The sequence below is a fragment of the Tinamus guttatus genome, unplaced genomic scaffold (assembly GCF_059628265.1).
Source record: "Tinamus guttatus ecotype Peru unplaced genomic scaffold, ASM5962826v1 Tinamus_guttatus_pri_ptg000945l, whole genome shotgun sequence".
In the NCBI taxonomy this organism is placed as follows: domain Eukaryota; kingdom Metazoa; phylum Chordata; class Aves; order Tinamiformes; family Tinamidae; genus Tinamus; species Tinamus guttatus.
Genome location: NW_028289479.1, coordinates 298,222 through 310,897, shown reverse-complemented (window position 1 = coordinate 310,897; position 12,676 = coordinate 298,222).

Below are 12,676 nucleotides of genomic sequence, written 5' to 3'. Positions count from 1 at the left end.
ATCACCATGCCCTGCTGGACACCATGGCAGACCCCATCATGATGCCTTTGTGGGGACTATGGAGACCCCATCATGATACCTTGGTGGAGACCGTGGAGAAAGATGCCATCACAATGTCTTGGTGTAAACCATGGGGATCCCATCATGATGCCTTTCTAGAGATCCATAGTAAAGATCTACACAAGGCCACCTGTGTTGCTCTACCCACTAATCCTCATCCCTACAATCCTGACAGGCTCTCTGTCCGTCCCTATGCAGAGCTCCCTGCATCCCACTGCTCTCTCCAGGGGTTCCTTTGTTCACATCACTTGCACCTTTCCCTGCCATCCCAGCCCATCACTTCCTCACTCTTGCTGGAGTCTTCTTCTCCCCTGAGTCACTCCCAGTTTAAAGCTCTCCTCACTGGCTTGGCCACCTGGTTGATGCCCATCAGGCCAGCAGATAGGAAGAGTCTCCATCCAAAGGAAATGTGACAACCTGCAGCCTTGCTGCCCTGCTGTGGGTTCAGCTCCAGGTCCTCCTCCAAATCCTACTGAAAAAATAAAATGAAAAAGAAGAGAAAAAAAGGGGAGGAGGGCGAGAAAGACCCTTGCTATTTGTCCTCTCCAATTTCATCTTGTAATAAGCTGGTATGAGGGTACATGAAAGCAATATGAATTATAGTAAATGAAATGCAGAATTAAATCATGAATATTTAGGACATGTTCTCCTTCTTGCATCAGTGCATGCCCAGATGTGCAGGGATGCTGCTGCTGGAGGCATAATCTGTGCATCACTGCTCTGTTCCAGAGCAAAGGCAACCACAATGGCACTGGCTGAAGACTCCAAAGCACATGGACAGACCAGCAGGTTATGAGGAAGCTCCAAAAGTGCCTTTGACCACTCTGCCTTTTGACAGCACCAGCAGCACCTTTACTGGCTCCATCAGGCCACCAGGCAGGGGAAAGGGGATACCCAGGGAGTGCCAACACCCAAAGGCCGTGCCAGTGCTGTAGGCACCATGGGTGTGTGTGTGTGTGCAGGTGCTGTAGGTGGGAACATGGACCATTTGTGACTGTCACACCTGCCTAGCCTGAGGGATGGGGCAGGATGGTAGATTTCTTGAAGCGATCTCTAGGAAAGTGAAGGTGCTGCTGAAGAAGTCCCTAGGCCTTGGTAGCCAGTGCTCCATCCACTCTGAGGCCCTCATTAGCCCAGGCCTTGTTCATATCATCTGGCAGGGCGGGGGGGCAGAAATTCAGGGGAGGAGAGCTAGAAGGGTTTGACAGGGCAGAGACTGGAGCAGAGACATGGCGGGGTGAGGATGCCTCCCATTTATGCAGCACCCTGGATGTAGACAGGATGGGCTTTCCCTACAACCAGTGCTGGAATGTCTTTGTTTGGGTACGGGACGGAAACGCAGGATGCCCTGGGGCCCTTGCCCAGCAGTCACTCCAAGGGGCATGATTTTCCTGCAGGTGCCCTGCTGCATTTGCTAGAGACACGTGGTTGTGTGGGACACCCCAAGCATCTGACAAGGCCCTGCCAGCACATTTCTATGCCATCAAATCAAGTATCCACACTGAATTACCAGAGCTGCTGCTTCATGCCAGAATCTTTCTATGCCTCATCTTCATAGTTCCTGGGGCTGCCATTGTATTTGGCATCTGGGGTCATCTCAGATGAGCAATGCAGTTCCCCATTGGCCCCCACCCTGATCCTCTAGGATGATGCAGGTCTCCCAGGAGCCGCATCAGAGCAAGTGGCACTGGCACATGCCTTGGACCTCCTCAGTCTTTTGGACTGTCACCAGGGAGTGTTTGCATGTGATCAACTGACTCTTATCCTCCATCTCCAGGGACTGCAATTGCTCCTAGACAAGGAGCTCTCTTGCAGACCTCTGTGTTGTGCTCACTTCAGTTGTGGCAAGGGGAATCACACAAGCTGCCTGTGGAGCTCACAGGAGTTTATGAATCCCACTTCATGCCAGGGGCTTCTAGATCAGCATGAGATGCCCAGACTGACACATCTGAGTCAATTGCTGAACCAGGTGTCAAGGAGCTCCCTTCTTGTCCTAACTAGGTGTCCTGCCTGGTTCAGAGACAAGAATCAGGGGTTCCACAGGAGCAAATTTCCATCTCTCACAGGTAGTGATCCTCTAATGAAAGAACTTGCAATGCTGGAAATAGTTCCTCTCCACTCAATGGGATGAGACTACAGGTGATTACTTCAGTCTATTGCAGTGAACATTTCCCAGGAGGAGGCAACACGAGGGACAGAGAAATTGGTGAGTTCAGCTGGGCCTCTGCTCCTGAGCAGGACCAGGCTCCTGGGATGGAGGCAGCTCGTGGCAGCCTGGCAGCCCTGTCCAGAGACAGCCGAGTGCAGGAGCAGCTCCTGTACCAAGAGCAGCAGGGCTGCGGGCACTGCCTGCTGCTGCGGACAGCAGAGGAGAGAAGGCAGCGAGAGGTGAACGGCAGTATGGAGTGGGAGGACAGAGGAGACCTTCACTGCTCTTGACACGGTGAGTTTGTACTTAAGGATAATGCTACGAAGGTTCTTGAAGGGGACATAAGAACCTGTTGCCTGTGAAGGTCAGCACTCAGCCTGCCCAGGGAGCTCCTCATAGCACTGAGGGGAGAAGTTCTGGGTGGGAGGATTATCCTCTGCCAGGACAGGTTCCTTCTCCTGCTGGGAGGGTGCTGCGTGGGTCAAGTCTGCTCACAGGTGTAGCTGTGAGCACATTTCAGAGGGCACTTTGCAAAAGGAAAGGCAAGGCAGGCATTTCCTAAAGGAGAAGTCAGTGAGGTGGTGCTTACAATTTCCTTTCACTTGGTAAGAGGAAAATGGAAACAAAACTGTCAGATTTGGACAACAAATTGAGACTCATTAAGAGTTTCAAGGAGCAGCCAAGGAGTCTGCCGGCGACTTCTGACTGTCCCCTCAGCCATCCCTTAGTCCATCGACAGCACCAGCTTCTCCTGGGCTGCTGCATCAGGGTTTATCTGAGCTGCTCCTTAGCACCTGCAAACATGGGGGTGCCCCTGGACAGTCCCCTGCTCCTGGGAGGCTTTTGCAGGGAGAACTGGGCTCACTTGTGAGTGTCATTGTCCTTCATCTGAGTGAGGTGCAAGTGCAGTACAGTGAGGTGCAAGGCTCAGCGGTGAAGCAGGTCCCATGACAAAGTCATAACAAGGATTTTTTTTTTCCCTGTTGGGATGCACAAGGGTTTATGCTGAGAATGATTGAAATGCCAAAGTTTTCTGCTCTATCAAATAATGTTCCCACAGTGAGTAGGCACCTTTGTGTGTTTGTGTGTGCACCATCATATATATTATTTATACGCACACTTATATATCCACAGACTCCTCCACTTATCCTTTTGCAGAGAAGACTTGATTTCCAAATGTTGAAGAGCCCTGCCATAGAAGGGGTGGACATCGTGTCCTGCAGCTTGTGTGCATCAAAGCTACTCCTTCTCTCTGCAGTGCCTGGAATAAGGGTGCAGGGTGCAGGGTTAAAGGCGGCATGAGGACAAGGTCTATCTCTAGACATCTCGACATGTAGAAAGGGTAAAGTCTATCCTTGTTTCCTTTTGACTGTTGTTCTCCCTTGCTGGAGTGAGATTTGGTGTGGCAGACAGATAAAAATATCTCTGTTGCGGAGGGCAAGAGTGATGGGGACAAATCCCTCACAGAGCTCTTCTCCTTCAGACACAACTGGTGTGACGGCTGTATTCAGCTCTCATGATGGTGAATGGAGAATATTCCCACCTGGTCTCTGGGCTAAGTCCATTCCAAGCAATGCAATATGCCATTCCAAGGCATCTCCACAAATACCAGTCAAAGACTAGTGCATCTACTTCCACCTGCAGCAAAACAGAAACAACACCTCCGGAGCTATGGGTAGAAGTCCCTGCTGCATGTGGCAAACTCAGCCAGTTCAAAGTGGACCACCAGAAAGGGAGCTGAAATAAGGGCGAGAGGAAATGTGGGGAGTTCCTTGAGCAAGTGAAATGGTTTGGCTCAGAAAAGCCTGCCTTAACTTTTGGCTTTCTTTCCTTCCTTGGACAGGACTCCTATGCCCCTAAGGAACTAATGTCCAACAGCAGCTCCTTCAGCGAGTTCCTCCTCTTGGCATTTGCAGACAAGCGGGAGCTGCAGCTCTTGCACTTCTCACTCTTCCTGGCCATCTACCTGGCTGCCCTCCTGGCCAACGGCCTCATCATCACAGCTGTAGCCTGCGACCACCGCCTCCACACCCTCATGTACTTCTTCCTCCTCAACCTCTCCCTCGACTGTTGCCTTCCAAAGGCGTGGCAACCTGGTTCAGGAACGGCACAGCGACCACCCCCAGGCCGCTCTGGGCCATCAGCTCACTAACACTAATGTGGTGGATGGCAAATGGTGTTTATTGATGGGTAACACAGTGTTATATAGCTAAGGTTTACAACGTCACATCCGTCTGCTTACATTGGCTATTAGGGGCCCTATCTTTCCATACAGCGCGATATCTTCCGGCCGCCAGACCCTAATTACCTACAACATTTCCCCCCTCCCTATGCAAAACAAAACTAGCTAAAATACAACTATCTTATTCTTACTTATTCTTATCATTAGCTTATTACTTTTTCTTATTACTATCTTATTCTATTCTTATAGTTTATAACAATTTTAAAATTATATATCATAAACTTGACATAAAAACATAAGGCACAAAGCGTAGAAGGTAGGGGATGACAGGTAACACCGCAGTATAGGAATAGGGTGTACCTTGGGATAACTTGGGGATAATACTGAGTGGATATATTCTTAAAGCAGTTGTCGACGTTCTACTAACATGATGTTAACCTTCTCTAGCCGACTGTTGACAAACGGCATGAGCTTATTCAATATACAGGGTCCAAAGATCAGTGTCAACATGATCATTGTGATTGGTTCTATCAAGGTAGATATCAGGGTGGTTAGCCACGGCGAACCGGTGAACAAATTTTCATACCAACTGCGTTGCGATTCTCTTCACCATTTCTCTAGGTTTTCCCTCAATTTTGCCATAGTATCTCTTACTATTCCCGTATGGTCCACATAAACGCAGCATTCCTCTTTCAAAGCAGCACACAACCCTCCCTCCTTTAGAAAAAGCAAATCCAGACCCCTTCGATTCTGTAGTACTACCTCTGAGAGGGATCGGAGTGATTCTTCTAAAGCGTGAATCGATTGTTCTATTTTAGCCAGGTCTTCATCAATAGCAGTTTGTAGGTTTGTAAAATCTCGATTCCCTTTTATTAACACAGCTATCCCTGTTTCGGCTCCCGCTCCTCCTAAAGTTAGTAGAGCGGCTACTGTTAAGGCTGTGATCGGTTCCCTTTTCGTTAGGTAATATTCTGGCCGAATTTCTTTGAACTCATACACATAATTTTCTGGATGGTAGATTATCCTGGGGATTTTAGAGTCAAGTTGGTTTTTGATTTTTTGGTCTGTATGTCCCTGTTTTTGTCTAGAGCCAAGTTGGTTTTTGGTCTTTTGATCTGTATTTCGCCGGTTAATACCGTATTGGGCCCTATGGGCTCCCTATCAACTGGAGCTATTTCTTTTCTTTCTCTTGGGCCCTATCCGCTCCTGGTTCATAATATCTTACACCCCAGGTTAGTCCTATCACCCAGCCATTATCCTCCGGTGATTTCACGGTGAGATTTAGGTATTTGCAAGTTTCTTTCTCATATGTTCCGCGGTAGTTAAGTTGGGAGAATTTACAACCGCTAGGTCCTACAAATATTTAAGAATTTGTCTGTTTGCAGTTTCCATGCTGTGGCAATAGTTTCACAGCCCCAATATGCACAATAGTATTGCCCGGGGCGATTACAGTAGGCTTTTCCCGGGTTGGATGCCGGACAAAAATAATTTCCAACCGGCCCCAGGTTGGAACAGGGTTCAATGGGTGCTAGTTGGCAAGGCGTGGCACTGAAAACTGGTGATCCTGTAGTTATTTTTGTACTAATTACTCAAGATTTTTCGATCTGTTCAAGTACCCATTTAAAGGGCTGGTGTGACTCTACCTGTCCTATAGTGACAAGCTGCAAAATTAAGATAATGCAAAGGCATCGCGGCGCCCTCTTGCGGAGGCTGTTTTGTTGTTTTCTGGATTCAGTCAGCGTGGAACTCACAGGCTTAGGTGGGACGCTTGTCACCAGGGCGTATGGGTTACGGGGGCGTCCGATGATCCAGTCCTGTGAACAGAAACTCACAATTTTCATTAGTTTTATTTTGAAGGTCTGGTTTAACAGACTTAAGCGGGCACCACTTGACTCTGCCATCTTTCCTGACAGCGGCATACCCTCACACTGTTAGAACTAGTTTCCATCCTTGTTCCCATTCTCCCAGCTCATTTCTAATTATAACCAACGGGCCTTCTTCTAGTGCTCGAGTGGCCCAGTGTTTTTGGGTGGGACTCTTCGCTTCCTCCCCCCTGGGGAATTGATTCATTGGCTACTGCGGTGTGAACAGCCGCCTGAATTGGGGTTAGATGCTCTTCCTTTGCAACATGCTTAATCATGTCTGCGATACTTACCCCCGCCGGCAATGATCGCAGGATTTCTTTGGTTGCCGAATTGCATTGTTGGCGTAAACATTCCGCTACGACCAGGCTTTTTGCCTCCGTAGGCAGGGACGAAGAGTCCACCACTGCTTGGAGACGATCTACAAATTGTGTAAAGCTCTCACTTTCATTTTGCTTTATTGAGGACCATGGTGATGGTCTGGCAACAACTCTACAGGCTGTGCGAATAGCTTCCCTGGCCGCACGAGTAGTTGTCATAACTTCATGGGCCCGCAGGCTGTGGGCCTGCGCCTGGGGGGTAATCATTGTTGGGTCTGTACCCATTAACCACTGCAGGCTGGAGCCGTGTAATGGATGATCTGCCCCAGTTACTTGGGCTAAACACTTTGTACAGTTGTCTTCCCATTCTTGTTTGAAAACGATCATCCCTGTTCCACCAAAGATCTGCCTACAAGTTTGTTTTATATCGAACGGGATCAGATCGTCCCCCCCGAAGATACCATCTATGAGGGTTGAGACCATGGCAGAATTAATCCCTTTATCTGCAATTGCTTTAACAATCGCTTGTACGTCCTTAGATTTTATCGGCGAGTGGACCCTCTGTCCCCGCTCCGTCACCCGGACCGGGAACTCTACCGCGGCCGATGGGGCCCAGTCGGCACATGCGATCTTTATTTCCTTCCAGTCCGTGAGAGGGGTTTCTCCCCTTCGCGGTTTTTCTTTAATTCGGATGGGAATATTTTGGCTCTTAGCTCTGTTTACCTTCTTTTTCTCCTTCCTTAAGTTTGAATCAGTTGTGACCCACTCGTCCTCACTACACTGACTGGTCACTTCCGGGCTCCGGTACTTTCTCGTTGGGCTCCGGCCCCGCCTACTTCCGTCTCGCCTACTTCCGTTGCGGGCGGGCTGTTCTCCCCTCCTTGGCTCGCCCCGCCTTCTACCCGCGGAGGCGCCTTTTGTGCAATGGCCGCTCTGATCGGTTCTCAGCCCCTTACTCGAGCTTCCTCTCGGCCCCTCACTCGCGCTTCCCTCACCTGTCCGGTCACTCCCATTGGTTCTCGGCGCCTCGCTCGCCCCGCCTTTCCCCTTGCTGCTCGGCGCCATTTTGGGGGGCATAGGGTGGTGGCCTGGCCCAGACGTCCCCAAGCTCTGACTTCTTTTCAATGTTCCTAGCTTCCTCGGCTAGCTCACCCCAAACAGATTTCGGCTGTTTCTGCTCCTCTGTAAGCGGGGCGGGGTTCGGGGATGGAGGGGATGTATCGCTCTCTTGCAGATCTTTAGGGTCAGCAGAATTGCCATCATCTGGGGGGTGCAAAGTCTGTGCGGCTGCCCCGACTCCCATTTTCGGGGTGGCCAACAAACAGTCTCTTACCGCCACCCAGGTCTCCTGCTCTTTTAAAGCTTTGTGCAAGGCTTGTACAGCTTCCCCCAAGCCTTAAGGTTTTTCCCACAACCCGAAGATATCGTCTCCTCGGCTAACACCTTAGTACATTTGTCCCACAGTTTAGGGACACACTTCAGGGACTTCAGAATATCCACCGGCTGGTCTATAACCTTAATTTTTAAAAGCCTGGCAACAGCGAGAGTAAAATCTTTTGGCTTACAATCAATCCCCCAATGCTTATGTAATTGCGATACGACCTTCACAAGGGCTTCCATCCTCCTTGTTGGTCCGGGAGCGTCCTCCCCGCCGGGCTGGTCCAGCCGCTCCGGCCGCCGTTCACCCGTCCAGGCGATGATCCCGGGTTTCGGCACCACTTGTTGCCTTTCAAAGGCACGGCGACCTGGTTCAGGAACGGCACGGAGACCTCCCCCAGGCCGCTTGGGCCATCAGCTCGCTGACACCAGTGTGGTGGACGGCAAATGGCGTTTATTGATCGGTAAAAAGGTGTTATATAGCTAAGGGTTACAACGTCACATCCGTCTGCTTACATCATAAACTAACACTATTGGCTATTAGGGGCCCTATCTTTCCGTACAGCGCGTTATCTTCCGGCTGCCGGACCCTAACTATCTGCAACAGCAGTCTGAGCTTGCACACACTGGATTTCAAAGCAGCAGTAGAGCTGTGCTTGGGTGAGTGAGCGTGAGGAAGAGAGGAGCGAGGCTCCTGCTGCTGCTCCTACTTTCTATAACGTGGACAACTTGAGGGCATCTCTTTTGATCATGTGCTGTCGATCTGCCTTAGCTTTGTCTGAGCAGCTTGCTGCTGAGATGGGAGGTCTGTGGGGTTGTTCAGGCTGTTGGTGGTTGCGAGGTCGCTGTGTGCAGCAGCTTCTCTTGTGTGGAGAGCCCAAGAGCTCCACTTGCTTTGGACGTGCGCAGGTGCAGCTGGCAGTTGCTGCAAAGGCATGGGCCCCCTTCGGAAGGAATGGCCAGAGAAATGGCTCAGCATGGGCTCTTTCCCTTGGGGTAGGTGGTGTGAGGAGCCAGGTGTAAATGCTTGCTGAGCAGGAGGTGTGTGAGCATTTTCTTGTGCTTGGGGTGCCTGAAGAGAGGGCAGTTTGGCCCAAAGCTGCTCTGCTGCTTTTCCCTGCCCATGGTGGTGCTGCAGGTCAGGTGCTGCTGGCGCTTTGCTATCAAGGCCCCATGTATCCCTGTGTTCCAGGCTGCTGGAAGAAGTGAACATCATGCCCTGCTCTGGACCCTCATGGTTCCTTCAGGATCTGAGGCTGCCCTCTTGGCCTGTCTCCCAGAGCAAGAGCCATTCAGAGATGCGGCAGAAGCAGGGCATCTTCTTTGGAAGAAGCTGAAGAGAGGGCTAAAGCAGTGAAGCAGGACTGGGGTGAGCGTGTGCGTGAGGGCTGGTCCCTGCAGGTGATCATTGGCCGCAATGAGCCAGGCTGTTGGGCGCACTCAGCTGCTCCCCGTGTGCCACGCGACTCTCGCTGGGCCTGGCAGTGCTGCCTTCTGGCTCACATGCCAATAACCTCCTTGTCTTCTTCCTTGTTTGTCCCGTTTTGTCAGGAACCATACACTTATTCCCTACAGAAGCAAGAAAATCCACTGCCTGGCATTGGAATGGATACACATTGCTACAAAAGAACAATTGTTCTTTTACAGGCTTTGGAGGCTCCCTTCCTTTCCACAGAACAATGCCTCTGGAGAGCAATCTCCTGAGGATGAGCTTGTCCTCTCTTGGCACTGCTTGAGTGCAGGCATTTAGAAGGGGAGCACCTTAGTGTGGAGCAGAGCTGCGATCCCCGCTGCCTGTGGAGAATGCTCATTGGCTCCATGATGTCCTACACTCTTTTTCTGTGTGACAATTTCCAAGAAGGAAAAAAAAAAAAAAGAAGAAATAAAAAGAATTGGAAATGGAAAGAAGAAAGGGAAAAAGGGAAAAGAAAACAAAACAGCATTAGGAAAAGATTAAAAGCTAAAATAAAAAAAAAAAGAAAAGGGAAACAAAAAAATGAAGAATAGAAGAAGTGAAAAAGAAGAAGAAAAACTGGAAAACTAGCTGGGGCATCCCAAAGGGCCATGTGTGAAGGAAGTCCTAGAGGGAACCTTTGCTGGCCCTCACTTGCCTCCAGGGTCTGTAATCTTCACACTACACACATCTTCAGTGGGGATGATTTTAGTGCCTGACATCACTTGGATAAAACACGCAATACCAAAACAATGATACAGGAATATATATTTAACAACAATAAAAACAGAACAATATAATAAATAATAACAACAACAATAATAAAAACAATATCAATAAAAATAACAACAAGAATATCAACAGTATCAACAAGAACAAATACTACTATGAAAGATTATTCAGGGATATCCAAAGGGGTTATGGCCACAGACCCTGGGCCCAGCGCTAACTGGCAGCAGCCAGGGTGAAGGGGAGCTTATCCTGCAAGGGAAAAGGAGGCGTCAGCAGGGCCGAGGAGTGGCTCAGGGGCTCCCGTGGAGCAGAGGCTCTTTGGCGGCTACGCGGGCTCTTTGGCAGCAGCGCTGCCGTCATTGGTGCCCTGGCAGTGGCTTGGCGTGGCCAGCGCAGCCCAGAGGCCGGCAGAGGGGCTGAGGCAGCAGGTGCCCAGGCCTTGGGCGCTCCTGCGCCCTGTGCAGCTCTGCCCCGGCACCGCAGCCCGCCAGAGCGCCCGCACACCTGGGCCAGGCTCCCACGCGGCTACTCCCCAAAGGCAGCGCGGAGCAGTGCCAAGGGGCCGGGCACAGCCCCAGCTCTGCCTGTGCAGCCGGCAGCAGGGACCGTACCTGGGGGCTGCAGCCAGAGCTCTCCCAATCCATGGGTTCTTCTTGGCTGCAGCCAAGCAGGCCGCTGCTCCCCACCACCTGGAAGAGAGCAGGAGACCTTGGTGGGGATGGTGTGTGAGGAAGAGAAAGGACAAGGACAGTGGCTGCAAGGACTGTACCTGGCTGCTACCGTAGCGGAGCCACTCCATTGGTTCAGGATGGTCCCCTGCAGGGCTCACATTCATGCATGGAGCCTGCAAGAGAGCAAGAGGCGTTTGCAGGGCAGGTCACAGAGCCGGCGCTCCCTGGTCCCCAGGACCTCTCTTCCTGATTTGGGAAACAGGAAAGTGGGAAGGGGCTGGTCTGAGCCCCAGCTCTCCCTGTTCAGCTGGCAGCAGGGGCAATACCTGGAGGCTGCAGCTTGAGTCCTCCCAATCCATGGGCTCCTCATCATTGCAGCCAACAAGATTGAGGGTGCCCATAGTCTGGAAGAGAGCAGGAGAGCTTGGGGGGATGGTCATGGTGGCAGATCTGGCTCTGTGCACGGGGCCTCATGTCCCCTGCGTGTGCGGGGCAGGCGGTGCACAGAGCCAGGCACCAGGCTCAGGCAGCAGCCCCCAAGGCCTTGGCCGCTCCTGGCCCTGGCGCAGCTCTGCCCCAGCACCCAGGCCTGCCAGAGCTCCCTGCCACCTCTGCCACCAGCCCTGCGGCTGCTCTCGCAGAGCCAAACGCCAGCCGTCCCCGCACAGCCTCTGTCTGCGCGCAGAGTACCTGCACCGAGCTGTCCCACTCCATGTCCTCAACTTCACCGTTATCCATTTTTTTCAGTTTCCAGGAACTGCAAGAGAAAAGAAGTCATTGTCATTTGCAGCCATGAGAGCAGGGGTCTCTGTGCCAGGAGGCTCTTGGCGTCTCTGTGCGTGGGAGCGGTGGGGCACAGAGCAGGCAGGGTTAGGCCTGTCCGCAGCAGCCTCCTTGCCCCCGGCAGTCCCATTGCCATGCAGGGAGCCCAGTGCCATGTGGAGCAGAGAAAAGGGCAATGTGAGAGGTGAGCACTAAGTGTCGTGCGGTGGCATTGGGACCTCCCCTGGGAGGCATCGCGCAGGCTGCCCTGCAGCCCCGCAGCTCCCCTGCATCTTGTGGGCACCACGGGTGGCCCCTGGTGCTGCGCGGCCCTGCTGCTCACCTGGCCTTGCTGCTGTGTGGCCAGCGCTGGGGCCACTGTGAGGCGCAGCCCTGGGAAGCATCCGTGTTCCCGTGGCAATAACTGCCCCTCTGGGATGTTCCACTGCTGCGTGGGGGGAGGAGGGCAGTGGCAGGGGCCAGGGGGGCTGCCGTGAGGAAGGGTCTGTGTGTGCTGGACTCCCCCTGGCACTGCTGAGCCTGGCGACAGAGAGCAGTGCGTGGCCTTGGGCTTGCTGGGTACCAAGGAGGTCTCCTCACGCAGCCCCATGGTGCTGCTGGCGGCTGCCTGCCCAGAGGCCGGGCTCCACTTGGGGCTCTGCTTCCACCCCTGCAATATCAGCCTTGAATGCCTTGATATTTCTTTCCTGCTTCACTCCTGCACTGACAGCCCGATGGACTCAAGGAAGTTTTGTAGCGCAAAGAGTGCAAAGGTCAGTTGTGCCCGGGGCCAGGTGTGCATGTCCTCAGCAGAGCCCTTGTGAGTTGGTGGTGGCCTGGGAACCCCTGGTGCTGCTGGGCTCCTTCTCTTGTCCTGTCGCGCACTTTGCAGGCGCCATGTGCTGTGGCTGAGAGCAGCCTTGGTGCGGCTCCTGTACTGCTGCCCCTGCCACAGCTTTCTAGGGCTTCAGAGGGCAGAGCAGGCACAAATGTGCCCTCAGCAGCAGCAGCAGGGACCTGCAGCTGCTGCAGCTCTGCCCAGCATGGGGCTACAATGCTCACTTGCTAACAGAATGAATTCCCGACTTTCAGGGTAGGATAGGAAAGC